At 53.8% G+C, this 25,824-nt stretch overlaps 1 protein-coding gene across 2 annotated transcripts in view; it reads left to right on the top strand.

The window, feature by feature from the left end:
• The first annotated feature begins 9,213 nt into the window (after positions 1 to 9,213).
• RALB (RAS like proto-oncogene B) overlaps positions 9,214 to 25,824 on the top strand; it is a 40,296-nt gene continuing 23,685 nt past the window's right edge. The window contains exon 1 of one of the 2 annotated variants that reach the window (XM_051848758.3): positions 9,214 to 9,276. The gene's annotated coding sequence lies outside the window, so the exon portion shown is untranslated. Of the gene's footprint in view, positions 9,937 to 25,824 lie in introns of both variants that reach the window. The other variant, XM_070071032.2, reaches the window with a different exon arrangement.

Consider the following 25,824-nt stretch of genomic DNA (forward strand, 5'->3'; position numbering starts at 1 on the left):
AGCTGCTCCTCTTCTAATCCAGCTCTCTGCTGTCGCCTGGGAAAGCAGTAGAAGATGGCCCAAGTGCTTGGGCCCCTGTGCCCGCATGGGAGACCTGGAAGAGGCTCCTGGCTCCTGGCTCCTGGCTTCGGATCAGCGCAGCTCCGCCCGTTGCGGCCATTTGGGGAGTGAAGCAGCGGTGGGAAGACCTCTCTCTCTGTCTCTCCCTCTCACTGTCTGTAACTCTACCTCTCAAATAAATAAATAAAATCTTTAAAAAATTAGTTAAGATGGGGCCAGCATTGTGGCATGGTGTGTAAACCTGTCTCCTGTGACACCAGTATCCCGTATGGGTGCAGGCTTAAATGTTGGCTGCTTCACTTCTGATCCAGCTCCCTGCTAATGCACCTGGGAAAGCAGCAGAGGATGGCCCAAGTGCTTGGGCCCCTGCATTTACGTGGGAGACCCAGAGGAAGCTCCTGGCTCCTGGCAGTGCAGCCTGGCCCAGCCCTAGCCATTGCAGCCATTTGAGAAGTGAACCAGCAGATGGAAGCTCTCTTTCTCTCTCTCTCTGTAACTCTGTTTTTCAAATAGATAAAAGAAATATTTAGGAAAAAACGTTAAGATGGTGAATTTTATGTCATGTATTTTTAGCACAACTTTTTAAAAATAATAAAATTAGGGACTGGTGCTGTGGCGCAGTAGGTTAATCCTCCACCTGCAGTGCCAGCATTCCATATGGGTGCCAGTTCTAGTTCCAGCTGCTTCTCTTCCAATCCAGCTCTCTGCTGTGGCCTGGGAAAGCAGTAGAAGATGGCCCAAGTGCTTGGCCCCTGCACCTGCATGGAAGACTGGGAAGAGGCTCCTGGCTCCTGGCTTTGGATTGGCCCAGCTCTGGCTGTTGCAGCCATTTGGGGAGTGAACCAGCGAAAGGAAGACCTTTCTCTCTGTCTCTCCCTCTCTCTGTAACTCTACCTCTCAAGTAAATAAATAAACTCTTTAAAAAAAGTAACTCAAAGCAAAAAAATAAGTGGATTGGATTTGAACCAAGGGGCTCCTACAGACCAGACTTTGCATTGTGTTATTTTATCCTAAGAGAGCTTTCTGCTGGCAGACAAGGAAACAGGCTCAGAGGCATGGCGTGGCTTGCTCAAGGCCCTGCAGCTAGGAGGTGGCAGGGCCGGGGTTTCCGTGGGCCTTGCGTCTTGGCGAGGGTGGGTTTTTCTCTGGGTGACAGTTTCCAGCACTTAGATCACTAGGGTCTTCCCACGTCAGCTGGGGCCGTCAGACACACAACACAGGGATGCATAGAGTTGTGACAATCTGTGGGCAGATCAGGGAGGCCCGAGTCAGGGGAAGGCTTCCCGGAGGAGGAGGTGGCACCGGGTAGGGCTAGAGGCTGCTGTTGACCCATCATGGTCTCCCCGGCCCCTGGCAGGTGCTCAGCGCCCTGTGCTGAGTGGGCACAGGCTGGGTGGGATTTTGCAGAAGGACATGGAAGGGGAGGGGAGGGCCTGGGGAACACTGCCCCATGTCTTCTCATCTGAGTCTCCAGCTGTCCTGGGGAGGGACATTTCCTGTCTTGTGCCTGCCGCTCCGGCCTCCCCTCGTGGCGGCCCCTGCAGCTGGATGCTATGATAACGATGGTGGGTGGGCCATTGACATTTGCACACCTGGAGCCTTAGGGAGGGCTGTCAGATTTTGCAAAACCAAGTACAAGATGCCCAGTTGTGTTTGCATTTTTAGTATAAGTAGGTCCCTGAGACTGCCTAGGAGGTGGCTGCAGACTTAAGGCGTGTCCAGTGAGAAGAGGAGCGTGTAGGTAGACACTCTGGGTGCTCCAGGCTACGGAGCCAGGGCCCACTACAGACACTGCCTTCAAGGTCCTGGCCCAGCCCATTTCCCAGGTTCACCGACACCCAGGGCAGCCTAGAATTGAGCCGCTAGTCTGTGTGAGCTGAGCTGCCCAGGCAGACAGCAAGGGGCTTGTAATGACCTGGCTCCTTGCAGTGGGAGACAGGCACTACCACCAAGGTAGGCACGTGTCGCAGATTCGGCGTGCTCTCCCCGTGTGCCTCTCCCACCTCCTGCCCATACCTCTGTCCACCACCTCAGGCCAGCCCCACCACGGACCCCTAGCTCACAAATGGCACCCCTAGTCCTTGAGCCCCCCCCATCACTCTTCCTCCAAGCCGTTCCTGCTGTGGTCTGTCTCCTCCAAAGCCCAGGCTGAACCTTGACGGCCAATGTGAGGGTTCGAGGAGGGGATTAGGTCATGGGGCCCAGCCTCACGAGTGGGTTAAGGCTGTTACTACAGGGGTGGGTGAGTTGAAAAAGGCAACAGCCCCCTCCCCATGTTTTTACACAGCAAGAAGACCCCTTATACGTCCCAGCCTCCGGACCTGTGAGCCGAATGGGTTTCTGCAGAGAACATGCGTTCACCCTCCCATCCATCCACTCATTCATTCGTACAACCAACTGCTCTTTGCCAGGCTTACTGTGGGCCAGGCACTTGGATGCACAGCATCCTGGCTGCCAAGGGAACTGAAGGATCCATGTTGAAGTGAGGACAGCGGCAGCTGTGGCTTCTGGTTGCCCGGAGGGCCCAGCCTCCCCACGCGGAAGCTGCAGGTGCCCTGGGGCGGGGTTCTCTGGACGCAACCCGTAGACACGGCCACTTGTCTGGAAAGTTCCTGGTGATGGCTACAGACCATGATTAAGATGGGGACATGGACACTGAGGTCCCCAGAGGCCTCCGCTCTCAGGGAGCTGAGGGGGGCCCTGCCAAAGGTGTGTGTGGTGCTTCCTCCATCTTGTCCCGGGGCCTGGTGCCCAGTGTCCACCGGGGGGGGGGGTGACAGCCTGGGGACCTTCGAAGCCCTCTTCTGGGGCAGCCCACAGCAGGTGCTCAGGACTTGCAGATGAGAAACCGAGGCCCAGCGGGGGGAAGTGAGCCGTCCGAGGTCCCACAGCCTCGTGGCTGTGGTGGGAAAGATGGTGGAGACAGATAAAGAGCCCGGAGTCTGTCAGCAGGCCTGCATGGTTGGAGGCTGGACGACTCTGGAAGGAGCCTTCACTTCTCTCCTCCACACCGGCCTGCACGGGGAGCAGGAAGTCCCGCCTTCCTCTTAGGCTGTGTGTGAGAGGGTGCTACAAAGTGCTAGGCACAGAACCTGGCCTGGCAGGGGCCTGAGCTGCTGTGGGGAGGGGCGAGGGTCCCCACCACCTCGCCTGCTCCAAGCATGTCCCTTGGGCCCTCTGTGCTCTGCCCCTCTCCTCCTACCTGTCCAGGCACCCCAAGGTGCAGACAACAGGAACGTGGCTCTGGCTGGCTGTCCCTTCCGTCCTCCTGCAAGGCTGGGGCAGCTCTGCCTCCACATCACAGCTCTGTGCTACACAGCCCTCTCTATGATTCCTGGCCCTGAGTGTCCACGCTGGATTTGCGGCCTGCACAGCTGCATCGGGAGACCTCGCGTGCACCCCTCCCCTGGTGCAGGAGTGTGGCTGAGAGGGACCCCCGAGCACTGACCCTGCTGGAGCTCTCCCGGGGGGGCCTGCGGAGGATCCTCACTGCTCTCCCACCCGCAGGCTACTCAGACCCCACTGCTGCTGCCTTAATTTTATTCCTGACCCCAAGTTTCGTCTTGGCCAAAGAATTAGACCCCATGGAAAAAGAGATGGGAGGGAAGGGCCGCAGGTCCACATTGAGCCCCCCCACCCCCAGATGTGCAGCCTTGTGTAGTTTTGCACAGTAACAGTTATGCCTACTTCGTTTTTTTTGTTTGTTTGTTTTTAAGACTTATTTATTTATTTGAAAGTCAGAGTTATACAGCAAGGGGAGAGGGAGAGAGAGAGAGAGAGAGAGAGAGAAAGAGGTCTTCACTCCCCAATTGGCTGCAACAGCCGGAGCTGCACCGATCCGAAGCCAGGAGCTGGGAGTTTCTTAATGGTCTCCCACGTGGGTGCAGGGGCCCAAGGACGTGGGCCATCTTCTGCTGCTTTCCCAGGCCATAGCAGAGAGCTGGATCAGAAGTGGAGCAGCCGGGACTTGAACAAGCGCCCATATAGCACTGCCAGTGTCTTTACCCATTACGCCACGGTGCCGGCCCCTGCCTACTTTGCCAAGCAGGGTACCCCTGGCTTAGGGCTTCCCTCATTCCCGAGAGCCACCCTGTCTTCCTCCGATCTCTGATCCTTGGCCTGGAACACATACAGGGATGGAAAGAGGCTATCCAGAAAAAAAAAAAAAGCCACATTGACACACACACACACACACAGCTATGGAGACTTTTCCAAGGAGGGGTCTGGTACTCATGGGTGAGAGGGACAAAGTGACCGAGGCCACCTGCCCGGCATGGGCTGAGGGGCCACCCCACACCCCAGGAGTGGCAGGTGGCGCTGCTCCTTCCCAGCTGCTGGGCCAGGACTGGGGTAGGGGGGATGATCTGGGGACATGGGGATGGAGCGGGGTGGGGGGGGGGAGGCAGGGAGCAATCCCCAGCCAGCCGGGGGTCCGGGCTAGGAGAGCACTTTGCCTCTGAGAGGCAGCCACACCCGGCCCCTTGGTGCCAGAATCAGCCTTGAACTGCGGGTCCCATGAAGGGCAGGGGGAGCCCTGGGCCACCTGGGCTGGCTCTGGCTGCTGAGACGAGGACCAGGGCAGAGCAAGTCAAATCCTCAAATCCCCTTGACCTCCCGAGGGCTGTGTTCAGGCTCCTCCACCAGGCGGACTTCCCGGGAGATGGCGCGACGCATCTCACTTTGGAGAGAGCGCCACACAGGATCCAGACTTTTCTCTCAGTCTGTCTGCAGCAGCTCCTTCTTGGTCCCCTGGAGGTCAGTAGCAGATCTGCGCAGCTGCTTAAGGAGGTGCGGATTTCGGGGAGCACAGAGCAGGGGTCTCCATGAGGATGGGCGGGGAGCCCCGGAGCAGGCCGGCCAGGGGTGGGGATCAGCTCTTATGACTCCATCCCAAGGCAGACTGCGCCTCATTTCTGGGAGACACTCTGAGGACGGCAGAATGATGAGTCCAGCTAATTCAATATGTGAAAGGAGGAATGAATGGCAGTTTTTTCTTTCCGAGGTATTGCGCAAGCAGATTCATTTCTGCTGGAAGATGAAAACGCACCCTCCAGCTAATTACCCAGGCCTCTGACCTTCCAGGGCCAAAATTCCCAGGAGCATCTGGCTGGTTCCTGCTGGCTGGCGGGGACGCAGGGGCCTTAGAGAAAGACCACAGTGGAGGAAAGCAAACTCCCCCCATAAGGCACCAGAAAAGTGGCATTTAAGACCCCCCTACCTCCAGTAAGTCTGTTATGGTGACAATTACGAACCAGAGCAACAAAGTCGAGATTTTACTTTTTTAAAAAATTAATTTTATTTATTTGAAAGGAAGAGCAACACAAAGAGATGTTCCATCTGCTGGTTGACTCCCCAAATGGCCTCAACAGCCAGGACTGGGCCAGGCTAAAGTCAGGAGCCAGGAGCTTCACCCAGGTCTCCCACATGGGTGGCAGGGGGCCCACATACCTGGGCCATTCTCCTCTGCCTCCCCAGGTGCCATCAGCAGGGAGCTGGATCAGAAGTGGAGCAGCCGGGACTGAACCAGCGTTCTGATTTGGGATACCTGCGTTGAAAGCATCAGTCTAACGTGCTGTACCGTGACACCCACTTCCAAAGCCCAGATTTTCTGTGTTGGGAATAAGTGAATGCCAGGAGCTTGTCTTCGTCACTGCTGGCAAAAGGCTACCAGTGCAGAAAGTACAGGGGTATTGCCCAGGCTGGGGAGGAGTCCAACGCCACAGCGCCCTTATCTGGGACGCTGGGTGAGGACCCAGGAGCTGGAGCCTTTCCCAGAGGAAGAACGAGTCATTCCATCCTGGTAGCATGAATTAAAGATCTTGGGCCCAGGGTGGGCATTTGGCACAGTGCCTAAGTTGTCACTTGGGGCGTCACACCCCATACTGGAGTCCCTGGGTTCAAGTCCTGACTCCCCTTCCCGATTCCAACTTCCTGCTAATGCGCTCCCTTGTGGGCAGTAGGTAACGGCTCAGCCCTGGGTCCCTGCCACCCACGTGGGAGATCCAGATGGAATTTCCAGTTCCTAGCTTCAGACTGGTCCTGTCCTGGCTGTTGCCAACATCTGGGGAGTGAACCAGCAGGTGGAAGATTTCTGTAACTCTGCCTTTCAAAGAAATGAAGCAAACGAACAATCCTCGCAGGGCTTCCCGCTGACTGCTGCGCCTGGCTCAGGACGCGGGTGGTGATCAGCGGAATGACGCCCATGTCCGGGGAGGAGTGTCCATGTGTTGGGCTGCCATTAGTCAGTGGTTCCTGCTGGTGAATGAGCCTGCGAAACCTGTTCCTGAGAGTAGGATTAGATAGTGGGAAGCAGGGAGAGGCCATCTGAGACAACAGAAAGAACACCACTGCTTGGGCAGGGCAGAGCGGCTCTTCCCAGAGAGGTGAGAACAGCCTTCCCCTCCCCCACCTCCCAGCTGTAGATGGGCCACCTCCTTTCTCATCTAATTGAGGCAGCCACCAAGTCCCAGTGCCCGCAGGGCTGCCGGTGCTTGTCTGGACTCTTTCTAATAATACTGGCTATTTATATAACCCTGCCAGCTCACGGTGGCGGGCGCTCGAGGAAAGCGGGCAGCCATCCGTCTGCATGGCTGCCCCGTTTCCTGCCTGGCTGTTGAGCACACAGCCCACCTCTGGGCATCTGGACTGCAAGCCTGGCTTCTAGGGCCTCAGGTTGGTCAGGAGACGCCCGTGGCGCGGACTCCAGCTCTGACTCTGTGGGTCCCACAGGAATGCTCTCCTAACCCGCACTGCCACAGCTTCCCCCACAGCCCATCTGCCCCACAACAGCCAGCTATTTCTAAAACCTAAATGAAGCATGTCAGCTTTCTGGCTTACATGGCCTCTGTAGCTTCCATCATAGTAGGCGTCAGTTCCAACCTAGAAGTCCCTGCATGAGGGACACCTGCCTCCTTCTCCAGCCTTGTACTGCTCCAGGCCTCCTGGCTGTGTGTGTTTAAAAGATTTATTTATTTGAGAGTCAGAATTACAGACAGGGAGAGGGAGAGACAGAAAGGTCCTCCATCCACTGGCTCACTCTCCAAATTGCCGAAATAGCCGGAACTGGACCAATTGAAGCCAGGAGCCAGGAGCTTCCTCTGGGTCTCCCAAGCAGGTGCAGGGGCTCAAGGACTTGGGCCATCTTCTACTCCTTTCCCAGGTGCACTAGCAGTGAGCTGGATTGGAAGTAGAGCAGCTGGGACTTGAACTGGTGCCCATATGGGATGTTGCTGTTGCCAGCAGCGGCTTTACCTGCTGCACCACCGTGCTGGTCCCCACCTGGCTGCCCTGAAGAGTGTCACGAAGCTGCCGGTAGAGTCCCAGCAGGAACCCCAAGAGTTCTAGGGGTGAGGGGTAGGCAGAGAATGAGCGGGCGTTTCTCAGAAAACCCTGCATCTTGTTAGCTAACACAGAGGAATGGCAGGTACTCACTCCAGGCACGGTGGGCAAACCTCCTGGGGCTGCCGTGGGTGCTGGGTGTGGGGAGAGGCAGGAGAACACTGACCTGGATCTGATTTCTGACCCTGTTCCCCGAACCACTCAGTTCACCTGCGTAGACTGCTGCAGGCACTGTCCTGTCTACACTCAGATCTGATAAGAGGCCTGTCCAGCAGGCTGCACATAGGTATCCCACTTAGATACAGATGGGCCTCTGGAGGACAGGCTGTGCCAGGTTGCTTGTATCATGCTTGGCTGGCCCTATGGCCCCCGGTGACAATCAGGATGGCAGCTTGCCCGGTTGCCGGCCCTGAACCGAGGGCTTTACCTGGAATCTCTTACACCTACAGGGTGGAGGTGCTGTTCCTAGTGGACAGTGGGGAAACTGAGGCCACAGAGGTTAAGCAACCTCCTAATTAGCTGCTAGGTGTATGGTAGAGCCCTCCTCTGGGCCTGTGCCTCTTGACTGCAAACCTGAACTTCACCGTTGTTGCACAGGAAGAGGCTTGGGTCTGATTCCCCTTCTGGGCTGTGCACAGCAGAGAGCTTCCTCTTTGAGTCGCGTCAGACTCCCTCACAGCCCCTTCCGGAGTTCCTACCACACCAGCCGCGTTCAGTGACAGTCCTTAAAGGGTAAGGGTGACAATACTTCAGACAGTGGACAACACCAGGAGTCTCTGGCTGCGTGTTAAGCCAGCAACTTAAGACGAAGTGCATCTGAGACATATGTTGAGCGAGGGTCTGGATGGGTTAGTAGCAGATACACAGAAAATCTAATCAAGTCACAAAGTCGCCACCGTAACACATTTGTATCCTAACATACGCTCACCCCGAAGGCAAGAATTAATCGCACTGTTGCCAGCTGCTGTGGGTGTCACAGTGAACAGGACAGAGGAGAGAGACTGGCGTTTTAGCCATGAATTTCGACCCAGTATGAGGGCCCTGAGGTTTGTGTAGGGGTCGGTGCCGGCGCAGGCCTATGGGGCGGAAATGGCTAAGATTCGGAGTAGGGCGGTGAAGTAGGAGACGCCACAGGGCCACAGGAGGCGAAGCTCTGTTTGCACAGAAAATTACCAGCTGCGGGGCTCGGCCTGGCGGGTGCAGTGAGTGGGAGAAAGCCTGTGGTTGTAAGTCGGCTCGCAGCTCGCGGCTCTGGCGCGAACAGGGTTCGGTCGCTGCAGGGGGCCTGGGTCCCCGCGTCCGGAAAGTAACTGCATATATTTCATCGCCTCATAGACTTCCTTGGCCGGCCCTGTCCTTACTTTTGCTTTTCTCTGCACTCACCTTGGCCTGAATCCCACAGCCCGAGCCCCACTCCGCCCGCCCACGCCCAGCGTCCCCAGACCGGCTCGCGGCGCTTCCACTGCAGCAGCAGCGGTCACGTGCAGCCCGTCCGGCCCGGGAAAGACGGAACTGGAGGTAGGCGGGGCAGACGTGCCGGGACCGCCCCTTCTGCCGGAGGCTGCTTCTCATTGGCTAAGTGTTCTCCCACGCCCCCGCCGCGGACTGAAAGCTACTCATTAGATTGACTGGAAGGGTCGCGATGGGCGTGGCCTCCGGGGGCGGGGCGAGGCCGGAAAGGAGGGCGCGCTCTCGAGAGGCGGAGTTGCCTGGACGACGCGGGGCGCGCGCTCGGGGGTGGGGTGGGGACGCGAGCCCGGGCTGCTCAATGACAAATCGGCTGGGGACGGCTGGGGTCCGGCCCCGGGAGGGGGCGGGGCGCACTTAAGAGCCTGGGGCTGGGTGCGGACGGCCGAGGCGGAGCGGGACGGGTCCCAGGTAAGGGAGTCGCTCTCGGGCTGGGTCCCTCGGGGTGGAGTGGGCGCGCCCCCCGGTGCTCGGCGGCCTGTGGTGTCCGCGCCGGGCACGTCGTACCCTGAGGCCGGCGGGGGCCGCCTTCCGGGCGGCGGCGCGCTGGGCCCCCGGGAGGTCCCCTGGGGAAAGCCTCGGACCTCCCAGTCCGGCCTGGAGCTGAGAAAGTGGGGGCGGTGCCCCAGCCCCTTCTGTTTCCCCACAAATGGCCTCGACTTCCACTTCCTGGCGTCTCGGGCCTCCCGCCCGAGGATGGGCCACTTCCTCAGGCCCTCGGTGGCCGCTCGCGCAGGGTCGGAGTTCCTGCGGAGTGTTGCAGAAACTCCTTGTCGCCGTGGGAACTGAGACTTGCGAGGAGCTGGGGCCGCGCCCCCGAAGTTTCCTGGTGTGCTTGCTTTGGGTCCAGTCTCGCAAACCAGCGCAGGGTTGTTTGCCGCGCCCTTCCCCCGCGGCTCCTTGCCGGTAGGGGCTCGTGCGGAAGGTGGCTTCCGACGGGCAGCGCCCTGGACTTTGCTTGCTCAGGCCGGGCGTCCACACCTGCGTTCCTGCCCTCTAGCGGGTCTGCGAGGTTGGCTCAGAACTGCCGGTCGCAGGCACCGCTGCGACCTCCCTGCGCTCCCTTGCAAGGTGAATACTAGCAGTGTTGGAACTTTGATCTTGTTACCAGGTGGGACTTCTGGGGAGCAGCTGGAGCACCAGGGGAGCTGACGTTGTCAGTGGCAGACTCGCCTGATTGTTCGTCGGGGTTGCCTGCGACTTGACTTCCACACTTGATGCGCTGCCCTATTTCCCTAACCTCATTTCTTCTCCTGAGGCGTTGGGGCTGTACCGTGGGGGCACTGATTATCAGAGGGCATAGCCCGCCTTTCAGGTGTGTAACTGCTGATGTTCCAAGCAGAGCAGCGATATTTTTGGCCGTCAAAGCTGGCGATGTCCCAGAAGCCTAGAGCAGTCAGAATATTGAAGGGAGTAATAATGAAAGGTGGCATTGGATATTGGCAACAGCAGGAGGGTTGCGTTTGAGAGCTGGGTTTGATACTGGTTCCGAAACTTTCCATGGGCTCTTGAGCATGCTTTTTTGCCCTTGAACTCCAGAGTCAAGTATAAAAAGGTGAACATGGTTATCCTAATTTTTAGGATTAAGTGACATGAGGAATGTGCAAAGTGTTCTCGGTGGCAGGGAGTGGGGGGAGAGGCCAGGGCTGCACACCCCTGTGCCTGATTTCAGTTGTGTCAGCTAGTCGGCTTTCTTCTGGTCATCTCTGTCTTTCCTTCCTTTGCTGATCACGTGATTTCCGGTTGCAAACAGCCGGTACTCTTATCTGAAATCTCACAGCGATTTCCCTGCCCCCCCCCCCACTTTCCCAGGATTTTGTGTGGGAAAAAGCATGGGTGTCCGACGTTAGATATCTTTGGAGAATATGGAACACATAAAGATGGAAAAATAAGAATTAGAGCCTTAAGATCCCGACCTGGAGAGTTCTTGGTAGAAGATGGGAGAAGTGGAAAAGTTCTAAATGCTCGTCTTGAAGATAACTTGAGACTCCATGAAAAAACAAGCAAACTTTTCATATAAATCTAACTTGTACAAATCCTCTTTTAACAAGTTTTTATTAAGGGGCTGGCACTGTAGTGTAATAGGTTAAGCTTCCACTTGTGGTGCCCGCATCTCATGTGGGCACTAGTTCAAGTCCCGGCTGCTCCTCTTCTGATCCAGCTCTCTGCTATGGTCTGGGAAAGCAGGAGAAGATGGCTCAAGTTCTTGGGCCCCTGCACCCACATGGGAGACCTGGCAGAAGCTCCTGGCTTCCGATCAGCCTAGCTCTGGCCTTTGCAGCCATTTGGGGAGTTGAACCAGTGATGGGAGACCCCTCTCTCTCTTTCTCTCCCTCTCTTTTTCTGTAACTCTACCTCTCAAATAAATAAAATCTTTTTTAAAAGTTTATTAATTTATTTGAAAGGCACCAAGAGACAGACACATCTTCCATCTACTAGTTCACTCCCTAAATGCCTGCAACAGTCAGGGCTGGGCCAGGTTGAAACCAGGATCTAGGAAGTCAGTCTAGGTCTCCCATGTGCGTGGCAGAGACCCAACCGCTTGAACCCTCACCTGCTGCTTCCCAGAGTGCACATTAGCAGGAAGCCGGAATGCAGAGTGGAGCCAGGGCTCCAATGCAGGGACTCCAGTAATGACGTCTTAACCACTGGGCCAAATGCCTGCCTCACATCCCGCAGCCCCACTGTGTCTCTCTGCATTCAGCTACTAATTTGGAAATTTTCATTTATGTGAGAGGAGGAGTACCTATTTGCTTGTTCGCTCTTCAAATGCCTGCAGCGGCTGGAACTGTGTCAGGGACACAGCCAGGAGCCAGGAACTCAATCCAGGTCTCCCACATGAGTGGCAGAACGCCGCTGCCCCTGCATTGGTGGGAAGCTGGAGTCAGAGCTAGGCTGAACTAGGTTCAGAGCATAGGCTGTCTGGTGTGGGATGAAGTTGTCTTCACTACTAGGCTTAAACACCTGTTGCCCAGTTACTAGGTTCTTAGCTAATTTATGGAAATTGGAGACACTTTCTGAACTTTAAGTCTGGGGAGACCATGCCAGCCTAGAACTATAGGTCTGGGAGATATTGGGGAAACCCTTGGAGAAGTTTGCAGTGTAACTTGTTTCAAGAAGATATACAGGAGTCCTGCTTTTCATTGGCCCAAGTTCCTGCTAAGCAGCCTGTGCCGTTAGCTGTGCAAAACACTTCGATTTTTCAACTAATGTGTGTGGTTGAGAAGTCTGAATGGTGAGATCAAAGACAGCAGAGTACCAGAGAAAAGGAACCTCTTCCCTAATCACGGGTTAGGATGTGGTGAGGAGGAGAGGGAAACTAACGGTGAGCATCAGCTGTCGCCTCGGCACAAACCCACTGATCTGAGCAGTGCTGGACCCGTGTCTGTCCTTGGTGATTAGCCCATGAGCTGGCTGATTGAACTGCTCAGTTCCTCTGGTATGTAGGCATGTGAACGCGGGCGTATATGTGTACTCCAAAAGTAGAGGGGCCTTTAGGCGAGAGGTTTGGAGTTTTTGGCAGACAAGAGAGTGGAAGAAAAGAGAGAGTGTGAAAGCCGAGTGTTGAGAAGGGGAGGCATGTGTGGTTACTGTGGCAACTGTATCAGCCAGCCAGGTCTCAATTTCAGGTTTATGGTCACATTTTTCCAGTTGTTCCTTTGGGACTCCTCTCCCCTCCCTTCCCCTCCCCCGCCCCTCTGCTCCCTTCCTGTCCTGAAATCTAAAATGCAGAAAAAGGTTGTTAGTTGAGAATTATTAATGTAAATGTGTCACCGTGTTGGCCAGTACTTTGTGGACCATTTATATGTAGCGTATTTTAGACCCACTAGATTGGGAATTGACAGTCTATGTCAAGTTAGGCCTGATACAAGTTGATATACTCCCAGCCAGGTAATTGTATGTAGTACATGGCATGTGTTGAAGGACATTTAGTACGCTTGTGTGTAGCTGGCCAGCTCTGAAGTTTGCCTTGGGAATGAAATTTTTGTTGCCATGTGATCGGTTTGTTCAAATTTCACAGTTTAAACCACAGATGTTTGTTGTCTCACGGTCTCTAAAGTTTTTTTAAAAAGATTTATTTATTTAAAAGTCAGAGTTACACAGAGAGAGGAGAGAGAGAGAGAGAGAGAGAGAGAGGGAGAGAGGGAGAGAGGTCTTCCATCCACTGGTTCACTCCCCAAATGGCCACAACAGCTGGAGCTGTGCGGATCCGAAGCCAGGAGCCAGGAGCTTCTTCCTGGTCTCCCACGTGAGTGCAGGGGCTCAAGGACTTGGGCCATCTTCTACTGCTTTCCCAGGCCATAGCAGAGAACTGGATTGGAATTGGAGCAGCCGGGACTCGAACCAGCACCCATATGTGATGCTGGCACCTCAGGCAGAGGCTTTACCTGCTACGCCATAGCACTGGCCCCGGTTTCTAAAGTTGAGGACTTTAGACTGTGACAGTGATCAAGCTGCAGAGTCTGGCTGTCTCGTCTTGGAAGTGACATGGCTGCTGTGAGAACACAGGCCAAACTTGCAGGAAGGGACTACGCAAGGAGAGGTTGGCGGCTGATGATGTCCTTGGAGGCAAGCTATGACGATTCTTAAAAACGTTCAGATCAGACTTTATTAAAAAAATCTGTTTCAGATGCTTTCTGAAGTACAAGTATGTAGTGTTGTAGAGGATTAAAACGCAGCTGGAGCTTTTACTAGTCCAGAAACGGAATATTACGCGTGAAACTTTATGTTCTTTCTTCTGGTTCTTCATTATCAGATGCTAGAATTAATTAGCCAAATATGCAGTAGCTTTGGAAATTAGAAATTTAAATCTTGCTGGTCCTTAAACCAAATGGAACAGCTGAGGTTGTTTTTTTTTTTTTTTTTTAATCCTAAAACAAATTGGTAAAAAATTATTGCCAAAACGGTCTCCTTGATGAACAGCTTAAAATTAATCATTACTGGCCGGCGCCGTGGCTCATTAGGCTAATCCTCCGCCTAGCGGCGCCGGCACACCGGGTTCTAGTCCCGGTCGGGGCGCCGGATTCTGTCCCGGTTGCCCCTCTTCCAGGCCAGCCCTCTGCTGTGGCCAGGGAGTGCAGTGGAGGATGGCCCAGGTGCTTGGGCCCTGCACCCCATGGGAGACCAGGAAAAGCACCTGGCTCCTGGCTCCTGCCATCGGATCAGCGCGGTGCGCCGGCCGCAGCGCGCCGGCCGCGGCGGCCATTGGAGGGTGAACCAACGGCAAAAGGAAGACCTTTCTCTCTGTCTCTCTCTCTCACTATCCACTCTGCCTGTCAAAAAAAAAAAAAAAAAAAAAAAAAAAAATTAATCATTACTGATCTATGAATTCTCAGAAAATGAAACTCATTGGCAGAGTAGCTGAAACAATTTTAGAGAACCTAACTCCCCCCCGCCCCCTCATTATTTTAAAATCTGGGCAGCGTTTATTTGCCCATGAGTTGTTCAGCTCTCAGGATTCTCATGCATTTTAATCCCCCCTGGTAGAAGGGTGCTGTTCTTGCAGTCTCCAGAGGCCCCTGCGCGGATGCCCTGACATGTCTGCAGGTGGAAAGGAGGGCCCAGGACTCTGGAGCTTGGCCAAGTACCCCCCAGCTTCCTTTTGTCTCCCAAAGTTCTTTGGTTCTGATATTTTTATGTGACAAACACCCTTTGAAGCAAAAGATTCCATTAATCATGCTAAATTGCAACTTCAGAGAACCTCCTGAGAAGCGCTTTTGTTCATCCCAGGCCAGTTGAAGGTTGTTAGAGTCCCCATCAGCCAGAGGGAAAAGTCTGCACAATTTGCATTTCCTCTGCTTCCTGTGTTTGGCTCTTTTCCCATGCTCTGCCCTGATTTAGGAGCTGGTAGAGTCTCTTTCTTTTCTTTCCTCCTCCTTCTCCCATAAGTCCCCCTCCTTCTTGCCACCGGGAAGGATTCGTGGCCAGTCATTGGTTGTTAGGAATGATTTTAGCCAGTGAGATGCCTCTCGTAATGCTTACATATTGAGCCTTAAAAAATTCATTTTTGTTTATTTGAAAGGCAGAGTGACAGAGAGAGTCCGAGAGAGAGAGAGAGAGAGAGAGAGAGATTGATCTTCCATCTTCTGGGTCACTCCCCAAATGGCTGCAATGGCCGGGGCTGGGCCAGGCCGAAGCCAGGAGCCAGGAGCTTCTTCCGGGTCTCCCACATGGGTGCAGGGGCCCAAGCGCTTGGGTCATCTCCTGCTGCTTTCCCAGGAACATTAACAGGGAGCTGCCGGAACTTCAACCTGCGCTCCGATATGGGGTCCACTGTCACAAGCAATGGCTTAACCTGCTTTGCCACAACGCTGGCCCATGTCAAGCCTTTTTTTTTTTTTTTTTTTTTTTTTACAGGCAGAGTGGACAGTGAGAGAGAGAGACAGAGAGAAAAGAAAGGTCTTCCTTTTGCCATTGGTTCACCCTCCAATGGCCACCGCGGCCAGCGCGCTGCGGCCGGCGCACCGCGCTGATCCGATGGCAGGAGCCAGGTACTTCTCCTGGTCTCCCATGGGGTGCAGGGCCCAAGCACCTGGGCCATCCTCCACTGCACACCCTGGCCACAGCAGAGAGCTGGCCTGGAAGAGGGGCAACCGGGACAGAATCCGGCGCCCCGACCGGGACTAGAACCCGGTGTGCCGGCGCCGCAAGGCGGAGGATTAGCCTGTTGAGCCACGGCGCCAGCCATGTCAAGCCTTTTTAAAGTCTCAAATTATAGGGGTGGGCGGTGTGGTGCCAGCTGGTTGAGTCGTTGCTTGGCACCCACATCTGTTATCAGAGTGCTGGTTCAAGTCCTGGCTGCTCTGCTTCTGATCCAGCTTCCTGCTAATGCACCCTCGGAGGCAGTGGATGAAGGCTCAAGTGCTTGGGTCCCTGCCAACCGTGTGGGAGATTGGGCTGGAGACTGATTAGTGCTGCGGGGAAAGGAGAGCGGCAGGAATGGAGTTCTTGGACAGAGGGCTGGGCGGCGTGGGGTCTGGAGTGGCCGTGTGGTCAGAGACAGGAAGAGGGCGTGGATGCTAGTAGGCTTGTGGTTTGGTGGAGGGCCCTGGTGGGAGTTTGAGCCTGATGGCTTCTGTGGTTTTGGGGGGATAATGAGTTAAGAGTCAAGAGTGATCCTGGCTGGCGCTGCGGCTCACTGGGCTAATCCTCCACCTTGCGGCGCTGGCACACCGGGTTCTAGTCCCGGTCGGGGCGCCGGATTCTGTCCCGGTTGCCCCTCTTCCAGGCCAGCTCTCTACTGTGGCCCGGGAGGGCAGTGGAGGATGGCCCAAGTGCTTGGGCCCTGCACCCCATGGGAGACCAGGATAAGTACCTGGCTCCTGCCTTCGGATCAGTGCGGTGCGCTGGTCGCAGCGCGCTGGCCACGGCGGCCATTGGAGGGTGAACCAACGGCAAAGGAAGACCTTTCTCTCTGTCTCTCTCTCACACTGTCCACTCTGCCTGTCAAAAAAAAAAAAAAAAAAAAAAAAGAAGAGTGATCCTAGCTGGGCCCTATTTGGCGTAGCTGTTATGTCAGCACTCAGGATGCCTGGGCTTGAGGTTCAGCTGCGCTTCTAATTCCAGCTTCCTACCACGAGCACCCTGGGAGGCAGCAGGTGATGGCTCAAGTACTTGGGTCCCTACCACTCACATGGGAGACTTGGATGGAGTTCTGGGCTCCTGGCTTTGGCCTGGCCCAGCTCCAACTGTTGGCAGGCATTTGGGGAGTGAACCAGCAGGTGGGAGCTCCCTTTTTCTGACTCTCAAATAAGTAGAAATAAATAAAATAAGAAAGGAGTGAGCATGGGGAGGGCATCAAGGTGAGATTTCCAGTCCTGGTTTGTGGTCATAAATGCACCTAAAGAGCATTCCGTAGCACCGGGTGACTTATTTTTTAAAGATCTTATTTATTTATTTGAGAGGCAGAGTTACAGAGAGGGAGAGACAGTGACAGGTCTTCCATCTGCTGATTCACTCCCCAAATGGCTGCAACAGCTGGAGCTGCCAATCAGGAGCTAGGAGCTTCTTCTGGGTCTCCCACGCGGGTGCAGGGACCCAAGGACTTGGGCCATCTTCTGCTGCTTTCCCAGGCCATAGCAGAGAGCTGGATCAGAAGTGGAGCAGCCAGGACACAAACTGGCGCCCACATGGGATGCTGGCGCTGTAGGTGGAGGCTTAGCCCACAGCGCCACAGCCCTGGTCCTGACAACTTCTTTCCAGCAGCAGCACCATTCGCTTGCCAGGGGTGCGTGTGAGGAAGGAGAAAGGGGCGGGAGAGGTGACGGACCTACAGAAAGGCTTTCCTGAGTTGGGATCTCAGCAGGTGAGGGAGGGCAGTGGGGCCTGCAGGGGCCTGATGCATGGGGAGTCGGAGGTTGAGGGGCGGGGGAAGGGTTTGAGCAATTGAGTTAGAAGGGTGGAGGCAGAGGCTGGAAGCACATGTTCTGGGTGTGCTGGTGCAGTGAGGGTAGAGGGCTCGAGGCTGGGTCGTGCATATGAAGTCACCGAGGAGGGTCTGGAACCAGTGTCAGGTGTCCTCCGTAAATGAGGGCGGTGGGGCTGACAGGAAGGCGAGGGGCAGGGAAAACCCAAGCCTTTGAGATAATGGGACTTGTGTCGAGGGAGGGAGGGGACAGAGGGAGGCACCCAGTGCCGGAGGAGGGAGGAAGGACTGTTATCTTGTTCCTCTTGGCTGGAGGCAGGAGGGGAGACACCTTCTGCCTAGAGCAAGCTCAGGGGCCGTGGGCAGATTTAGGCCAAGGCGGGCCTACCTCGTGACCCTGGAGCTTCTGGAGGCCAGCGACACCGTGATTTGGGGTGATGGATAGGAAGGGTGCTGCGCTGGCTTCCGCGTTGAAATGCCCTTTGGCGCCTGTTTCCCCATCTGGCCAGTTGCCCCGTGAGACAGGCAAGGTGGATCCTGGCCCTGAGCTTCGGGTGGTGGCCGAAGCCCCGAGGGAGGATGCTCTGACTCCCCTTGTCCTGTAGCGACTGGGTGGGGACGCGAAGCCAGGCCTCCCCCTTGCCAGTGCACGCTCTGAGCGCGGAAATCTCTCTTGCCTCAGCTCTTGCTTCTTCAGGGCCCATCCCGCTGTAGCGAAGGTTTGGCACCCCGGCCAGTTTTCCTCTCAAGACTTTCTAGAATTTTAGAGTGATGTCCAGAAAGGTAAGTGCCCACTCAGCGTGGGAGGGGGCTTCCTCATTCCCTCTCGCCCGCAGCCCTGCGGATGGAGCTGTCCTGTGTTTTCATAGAGCCGACCTGCGCCAGGAAGCTGTCAAATAGCTTCACCAAACAAAGCTGTTAGCTTCCTGATGGCATGCTTCTGGTCCATGTAACTACTTGTAAAAACTGGTGGAGTAAGAATGTTAACTTGACCTGCTTTCACTGTACCCTTCTGGGGGGCCTTCAATGTAGTCACACTGTTGACTCTCTCACAGGTCCTTGTGAGCATTTTGTATCCATTACATAACAACTCCCCGGGCCCTGGTAACCTCTGTTCTTCCTTCTCTCTCTCCATGTGAGTGTCCCCTGTACCCCGTGCCAGCAGAACCACACAGCTATTGGCTTTTTGTGTCTCTTAGTGGGGTGTCTTCAGGATTCATCCACATAGGAGGAAGTGGCAGTTTCCTTTTTCAGGCTGAGTAATATTCCATTGCATGTATGTACCGCCTTTTATTTATGTTGATGGATATTTGAGTTTTTTCCCACCTTTTGCCCGTTGACAATGCTGATATGAACACGGGTACACAAATAGCTGCTCGAGTCCCTGCTTTCTATTCTTTGGGGTATAAACACTGTCACTACTTCTGTTCTGGTCCTCCAAGGTCTTCGTTTAGAACATGTGTTCTGTGTTGCCTAAGCGTTTTTCTGTCTCTTTAATGAGCTTTCAGATTTGTAGGTCCATGTCCTTGAAACAAGTTTCAGTAGTTCACACTGTTTATAAAATGAGAGGGAGAGAGAGAGACGGAAAGAGCTGGTGCTCCCCCAAATGCCCACCCTGGCCAGGTTCGGACTGTGCCAAAGCCAGGAACTGGGAGCACAATCCAGGTCTCCCCTAGTCCCCGGAGCTTCGGCACTGCCTCCCAGGGGCTGCAGGAAGCTGGAAGCCAGAGCTGGGAATTGGACCCAGGTACTCCGCGGTGGGTCCCGGGTGTCTTAACCACCAGCTCAGATGCCTGCTCCCTCACACCTCCTCTGATATCTTCCCCACTGCGCCCCGGTCCACGCCAGAGGCAGTGAGTGGCTCAGCACAGGCTCCAAAGCCGCTGCTGCGGGTTCAAACCCCAGCTCTGCCTCCACTAGTTAGGCGACCTTGGGTAAGCAGTACAGGTTCTATGAATGCACGCAGTGTGCTATGAGGCTGTAAGTAGAAGTAGTAGCCACGTCTGTTTAAGTGTTGGGATAAGTAACTCAGAAAACAGGGACACGGGTGCCAGTTCCAAATTTGACCTCCACCTGTTGAGAGATGAAGTGGCTCACATGTGGCCCAGGCTGCGGCTGCCTTTGCAGTCAGAGGAACTTGAGGGTGGATGTCTGTCCTTTTTTTTTTTTTTTTTAGATTTATTTCTTTATTTGAAAGGCAGAGTTACAGAGAGGGAGAGAGAGAGGTCTTCCATCCACTGGTTCATTCCCCAGAAGGCTGCAATGGCTAGAGCTGGGCCTATCCAAAGCCAGGGGCCAGGAGCTTTCTCTGGGTCTCCCATGTGGGTGCAGGGGCCCAAGGACTTGGGCCATCCTCTACTGCTTTCCCAGGCCATAGCAGAGAGCTGAATCGAAGTGGAGCAGCTGGGACTAGAACCGGTACCCATATGGGATGCTGGCATTGCAGGCTTTGCCCATTGCACCACAGTGCCGGCCCCGAGTGGATGCGTTTCAGTTGTGAGGCTGGTAACCTCAGAGGCCCTGGGCTGGGATGGGGGCTTATTGTGTGAGAGGACCGAATGTCCGAAAGAGGCACTCTACGGAAAATCCAAGCTTGCAAATAACTTCTGGCCCTTTCTTAGTTGCTGCGTAGCCCAGGAAAGTCAACCAGGAGGGTGAGCGGGTGTCTCAGAGCTGCCACTTGCCGTTCGTCTCCCGAAAGCTCGTGGACCCGATGGAGAACGCTGGCTCTGGGGTTTTTATCCAAGTATTGAGCTTCTCTAGGCACGCGAAGATGATGGGCAGCCGTGTGGTGGGAGGGTCAGAGGTCAGCTTGGAGCAAATGACCTGTTGCCTCCACAGCAGCAGGAGGCAGATGGACTGGCAGGCGGCCTGCTGAGCCTGGGCTAGTGGGCCGCTGGGGACAGCTTGAGGGGTTCAGGAAGTATTATGATGGCTGCTGGGGAAATTACAGGGGGTCCTTCTCCAGGGGCAGAGCTTGTACAGAGAGGTGCACATGGAAGCCAGGAGCTTCTGATAAGGGAAGTCACAACCTCCTGTGTCTTAGTTAGCTAATTTAGTGTTGGAATTTTTTTTTAAATTTTTTGGTGGGGGAGGCAGATTAGGGAGTAGAAATCCCTAAAACAAATTTCCATAGATACAGAAGCACACTCACTTGAGTTGTTTTGTTTTGCAGATCTAATTTCAGGAAGAAAATTAGCCTCTACCTGAAAAGACACATAGATCATTTGACTTAGTTTCCTTTTTTTAAAAAATTTATTTAATTTACTTGAAAGTCACAGTTACACAGAGAGAGAAGGAGAGGCAGAGAGAGAGAGAGAGAGAGAGTATTCCATGAGCTAGTTGACTCCACAAATGGCCGCAATGGCCAGAGCTGCACCCACCTGAAGCCAGGAGCCAGGAGCTTCTTCCGGGTCTCCCACTCGAGTGCAGGGGCCCAAGGATTTGGGCCGTCTTCTACTGCTTTCCCAGGCCATAGCAGAAAGCTGGATCGGAAGCGGAGTAGCTGAGACTCGAACCGGTGGGATGCTGGCAGTGCAGGTGGTGGCTTTACCCGCTATACCACGGTGCCGGCCCCAGCTTCCTTATTTTCATAGACATGGAAACTGAATCATACATGTACACACATACCACAACACTCCTGTCTGGTGCTGATAACACAGTAGCTACGCAAGAGAAGAGAGGTTGACTGAGCAGAGCACTTGACCCAAGCTGGGGTCTGGGTACGAGACTGAGAGGGCTGGGAGCCTTGTGGGACAGGGAGCCGGCCAGGTTCTGCGCATGAGCAAAGCAGGTGGAAGGAGAAGGGCTGGCTGACCACAGCCTTGCGGGCAGTGAGTGCGCCTTGCAGGAGTTCCTTGGGAATATCAGACTTTGGATTTTTTTTTCAAAAGACACCAGAAAATTGGACTTTATGTGCAATCTCCTTTTTTAATGTTCCTAACTCCATCAGTTTTTTTAAGCACTATGTGAGCAGACACAGCGTGTCCGCAGGCCACCACGTCTTACAGATTGGCAGCTCTAGTTCTGTATAGCAGGGCAGAGAGAGCTAGCGTGTGGGGAGAAACACAGTGACGGTCTTGGCAGCCTTCAGAGCCCGCTCACCGCTGCCCCAACGTCCCGGCCGCCGCCCCGTGGCGTGGCGTCCCTTTTCTTCTTTGTGCCAGTGACATACACTGGTGTTCCCCCAACGCATCCCCTGCATGGCCCGAGCTTGTTCACCTTGTTTCTTTATAGTGGGAAATTGAAAACACATCCCGAAGCACCGGGAATCTTCAAGAGAATTCATGAGAAACGTGTGTTATGAAGGAACTATGAGGGCCAGCGCCGTGGCTCACTTGGTTAATCCTCTGCCTGTGGCGCCAGCATCCCATATGGGCGTTGGGTTCCAGTCCCGGCTGCTCCTCTTCCAGTCCAGCTCTCTGCTGTGGCCTGGGAGAGCAGTGGAGGATGGCCCAAGTGCTTGGGCCCCTGTACCCCATGAGACCAGGAGGAGGCACTTGGCTCCTGGCTTCAGATCGGCGCAGTGCTGGCCATAGCGGCCATTTGGGGAGTGAACCAACAGAGGGAAGACCTTTCTCTCTGTCTCTCTCTTTCACTGTCTGTAACTCTACCTGTCAAATAAATTAAAAAAAAGAAAGAAAGAAAGAAAGAAAGAAACAAACAAACAAACTATGCATGGATTTCAAAAAGGCCCCCAAATAAGCTCCCCTTGTAAAGCCATTTTTTCCATGCCCTTTTTCAAGTTCCCTTGTCCCCATCACCAGCCTCAACAACCATCTGTGGCCGACCTTATTTTGCCTTCATCCCTGCTCGACACTGCCTCCCTGATCACTGTGGCGCACACCTCACGTGTCATTTAACCGTGTTGTCATGAGGCTGTTTAACATTACCTGAGAATCCTATCAAGTGAAACACAATATCACCAAGGAATTACATCAAGGATTCCATTGTCCATTATGTTATCCGTTCAGATTGTGTTGGTTCACAGGAGGGTCTGATTCCGTTGGTTGATGGGTCTGGTATGGCTCGTGATGCGCAGGCTCCTCCTCCATCTCTCTGTTTTCCTTGGAGTTGGTTTGTTGAAGACACAGGGTGGTTTGTTCCACAGGACTTCCTAGAGTTTCCGTGTCGCTGATGGTCCGTGTCTCCTCCTTCTGTTCCCTATCGCTCCTGCAACAGGTTAGATTTGGATGCTTTCGGGCAGGGTTGTGTCATTGGTGGTCACGTGTCTTTTCCAAGATACTGATAATGTCAGGTTGCCCCCCCCCCCCCCACCTTGTGATGGTAGCAGCCCTGGGTGCTCGGGGCTTAGATGTCTTAATTTCAGACAAGATGCAGAAGAGTCAGAGTCCAAATTCTACCACCCTTGGTTTGTTAGAATATTTCTGGGAAGAGAAACTTGGCTCCCCAGTAGTACGGTTTGTATAGCGGAAGTAAGATACATCTTTGATTCTTCGCCTTTATTTACCAGTTCTCAAAATAATGCACTGTTTTCCTGGTTCTCCAAAGGGGACTGATGAGGAGCTTTGAGAAATATCATTATAAACAAATTTGACGTGTTCCAAGCCATTGCAGTTAACTTTATTGATTATTAATTGCCCGTCTTCCACCAACTTCTTCCAGTTGGCTTCTGAGCATGGGTGTGTAGGCACGTGTGCTGCTTTTAAATTTTCGTAGCTATTAGCAGTTACTATAAAACCACACAAAGCACTTGGAAGGGAGACTGCTACTTTAATAGCTTACCTCCAGGCAGCATTTCCTTAATGGATTGTGGGTGAGGAATGTGGCATCATGTGTTACAGAAAATCGCTGAAGAGGTGTCCTCGTTTTTATTGTAACTCTTCACGTCACCATTCATTCACCCCTTTATTTATTCTCTGGGCATTCCCGGGTTCCTAACACCCTGTACGTCAGAGTTGGAGTTCCTGGAGACTCAGAAATGAGCAAGCTATAATCCATGCCCAGGGAGTGCACAAGACAGATGTTCACACGACAGGAGTTGGTGTGTCATCGGGATGACACCATAGAGAGCCAGCCAAGGAGGGGCGTGCTGTTGCACACTCACAGGGGCAGCCCCCCAGGTTTGCTCATACTGCGATAACGCTCTCATAATTTGGTTTTAGATGTTAAGAAGACAGACTCCGTGTCGATTTTCAGTGCTGTACTAACAGAAATTTCTAACTATTAAATTATGCAGCATTTGCAAACCCTGGAGCCCTTCTGTTTGCTGGGGTACTTCCTGTTTGAGAGAGTCCTTCGTGGTCCTCACTAAGACCGAGGCGTTCTTAATTTGGATTGCACACAGGAAGTGGTATAAAAATGGGGATTTGCCTTGGCCCTTGGCATAGTGCTGCTTTAACTTTATTCTGCAGACGCCCACCCCCACTGCCCTGGCCCGGGACTGCCTTACAGATTCTGGTTCCTGGGTCAGGGGGACAGCTGGAGGGTCTGCAATTCCTACTACTTCAAGGTGTGGCTCAGGGTCGTGGTTGCTGGGCCCCACTTCAAGTGGCAAGAACTTCAGCCACACAGACCAAGCCCTGACCGTGAACATGGGTGATAACTCATCTCGCCTGGCCTTAGGGACCTCGTCAGGACAAAGTTCCTGGTCACTTCATACAATGCCCGATTCTGTAACTTTTTAAGTCAAACTTTAGTATTCCGTTGATTTTATATAATTCCTCTTGCAATGCATGGTAATATAAAATTGTAAGTAAAACGGAGATTACCCCACTTGCAATCTGACTGTTGTTATCAGTATTAATAGCATGTAGCCTGTCTTGATTTTTTCTATATTTATACATATAGAATTTTTTTGCACATAGCATCATGGTTTTTTTTTTATAATTTTTTATTTTTTATTTATTATTTATTTTTTTTTTTGACAGGCAGAGTGGACAGTGAGAGAGAGAGACAGAGAGAAAGGTCTTCCTTTGCCATTGGTTCACCCTCCAATGGCCGCCGCGGCCGGCGCGCTGTGGCCGGCGCACCGCACCTATCCAAAGGCAGGAGCCAGGTGCTTCTCCTGGTCTCCCATGGGGTGCAGGGCCCAAGCACTTGGGCCATCCTCCACTGCACTCCCTGGCCACAGCAGAGAGCTGCCCTGGAAGAGGGACAACCGGGACTAGAACCTGGTGTGCCGGCGCCGCAAGGCGGAAGATTAGCCTAGTGAGCAGTGACGCCGGCCAAAATAAATAAATCTTAAAAAGGAGATGTTTTATTTGCATTTCTTTTCTACTAGAATAATTAGGTATGGCTCCATATATCTATTGGCTAATCTGTGTTCACTTTCTCTGTGAATTACTGCAGTTTTTTCTTTCCCACTTAAAAAATTAGGTTATTGTCATCACTTTGCAGGTGCATTTTACATATTAGGTATATTACTTTGTCATGTATAGCCAGTATTTTGCCCCAATCTGTCTTTCCGTCTTTCTTATCATCCTCTCTTGCTCTTCAAAGGGGTTTTTCCATTTTTATGGCTATTCTGTCACATTTCCTCTGGTTGGAAGGTCTGTGTGCTGACTGTCATGAGTGGCTATGAACCCAAGTAGCTCCGTGACTGGATTAGATTTGCACCTGCTCTCCGCCCCGGGATACAGTTCTGAGGCTGTTGGTGAAGCTGGTGGGGAGAGTGCAACTTGGGAAAAACAGACGCCTGTCCTGAAGTTGGCGATGAACTGATGAAGTGTGCTGATGTCTGCAGCGTAGGCTGAAATGCATCAAAAATTCGGGTGCATTGAGGGATGGAGGGAGGAGTGGGCGGAGCAAATGCTGGTTGTGTGATCCACGTTGGGGAGTATGAAGTTCTCCCCACTTTTCCAAATGCTTGCAGATTTTCACAGTGATGTGCTCGGGGGAGGACACCTGCATTGTTTCAGAAGAGGATCTGTTGTAAACCTTGAATCATGAACATGACTTGCCGTGGTTCCCTGATTAGGTTTCTTCCTCCTGGTATCTCTCTTCCTCTTCCATCTCAGTTCACTGCGTTTCTGCCCCCAGGAGATGGCCACAGACCTTGTCTCTGCTCCGTGTTCCTAGTCGCCCTGGACCGCAGCTACGGCCTTACTAACCTGTCACAGTCACCAGGCTGTTTCTTTAGGGCAGCGGCTCTGTTCCTGCGATGCCTTCCACACAAGCAAACACCGGACGAACAGCAGTAACTAGACTGCCAGTGGCGTCAGTGGTTACAAGGTTCTTATCTGCAGCCTGGAAAATACTTCTGCATTTCCTAGCAAGGCTGCCCCGGGAGAAACCGTGACAGCCGCTTGTCTGCAAGGGGCACCCTTGCTCGTCACCCCAGCCCTGTGGGAAACACTTGTGCACAAGAAGCAAGGCTGAGAGGAGCTTCCCGGGCCTAAGCGCAGCCTTTCAGAGAGGTGTGCCTCTCCCGCCCAGTTCTTCGACGCCAGTGCCCCAGTTCAGAGGCACTTCATCCTCTAGTTAATTGCTCAGCTCATTGAGTAAAAAGCTGGCAATTCGGCCGGCGCCGTGGCTCACTAGGCTAATCCTCCACCTAGCGGCGCCGGCACACCGGGTTCTAGTCCCGGTTGGGGCGCCGGATTCTGTCCCGGTTGCCCCTCTTCCAGGCCAGC

This window comes from Oryctolagus cuniculus, chromosome 3 (genome assembly GCF_051225735.1).
Source record: "Oryctolagus cuniculus isolate XC-2025 breed Fujian yellow rabbit chromosome 3, ASM5122573v1, whole genome shotgun sequence".
In the NCBI taxonomy this organism is placed as follows: Eukaryota; Metazoa; Chordata; class Mammalia; order Lagomorpha; family Leporidae; genus Oryctolagus; species Oryctolagus cuniculus.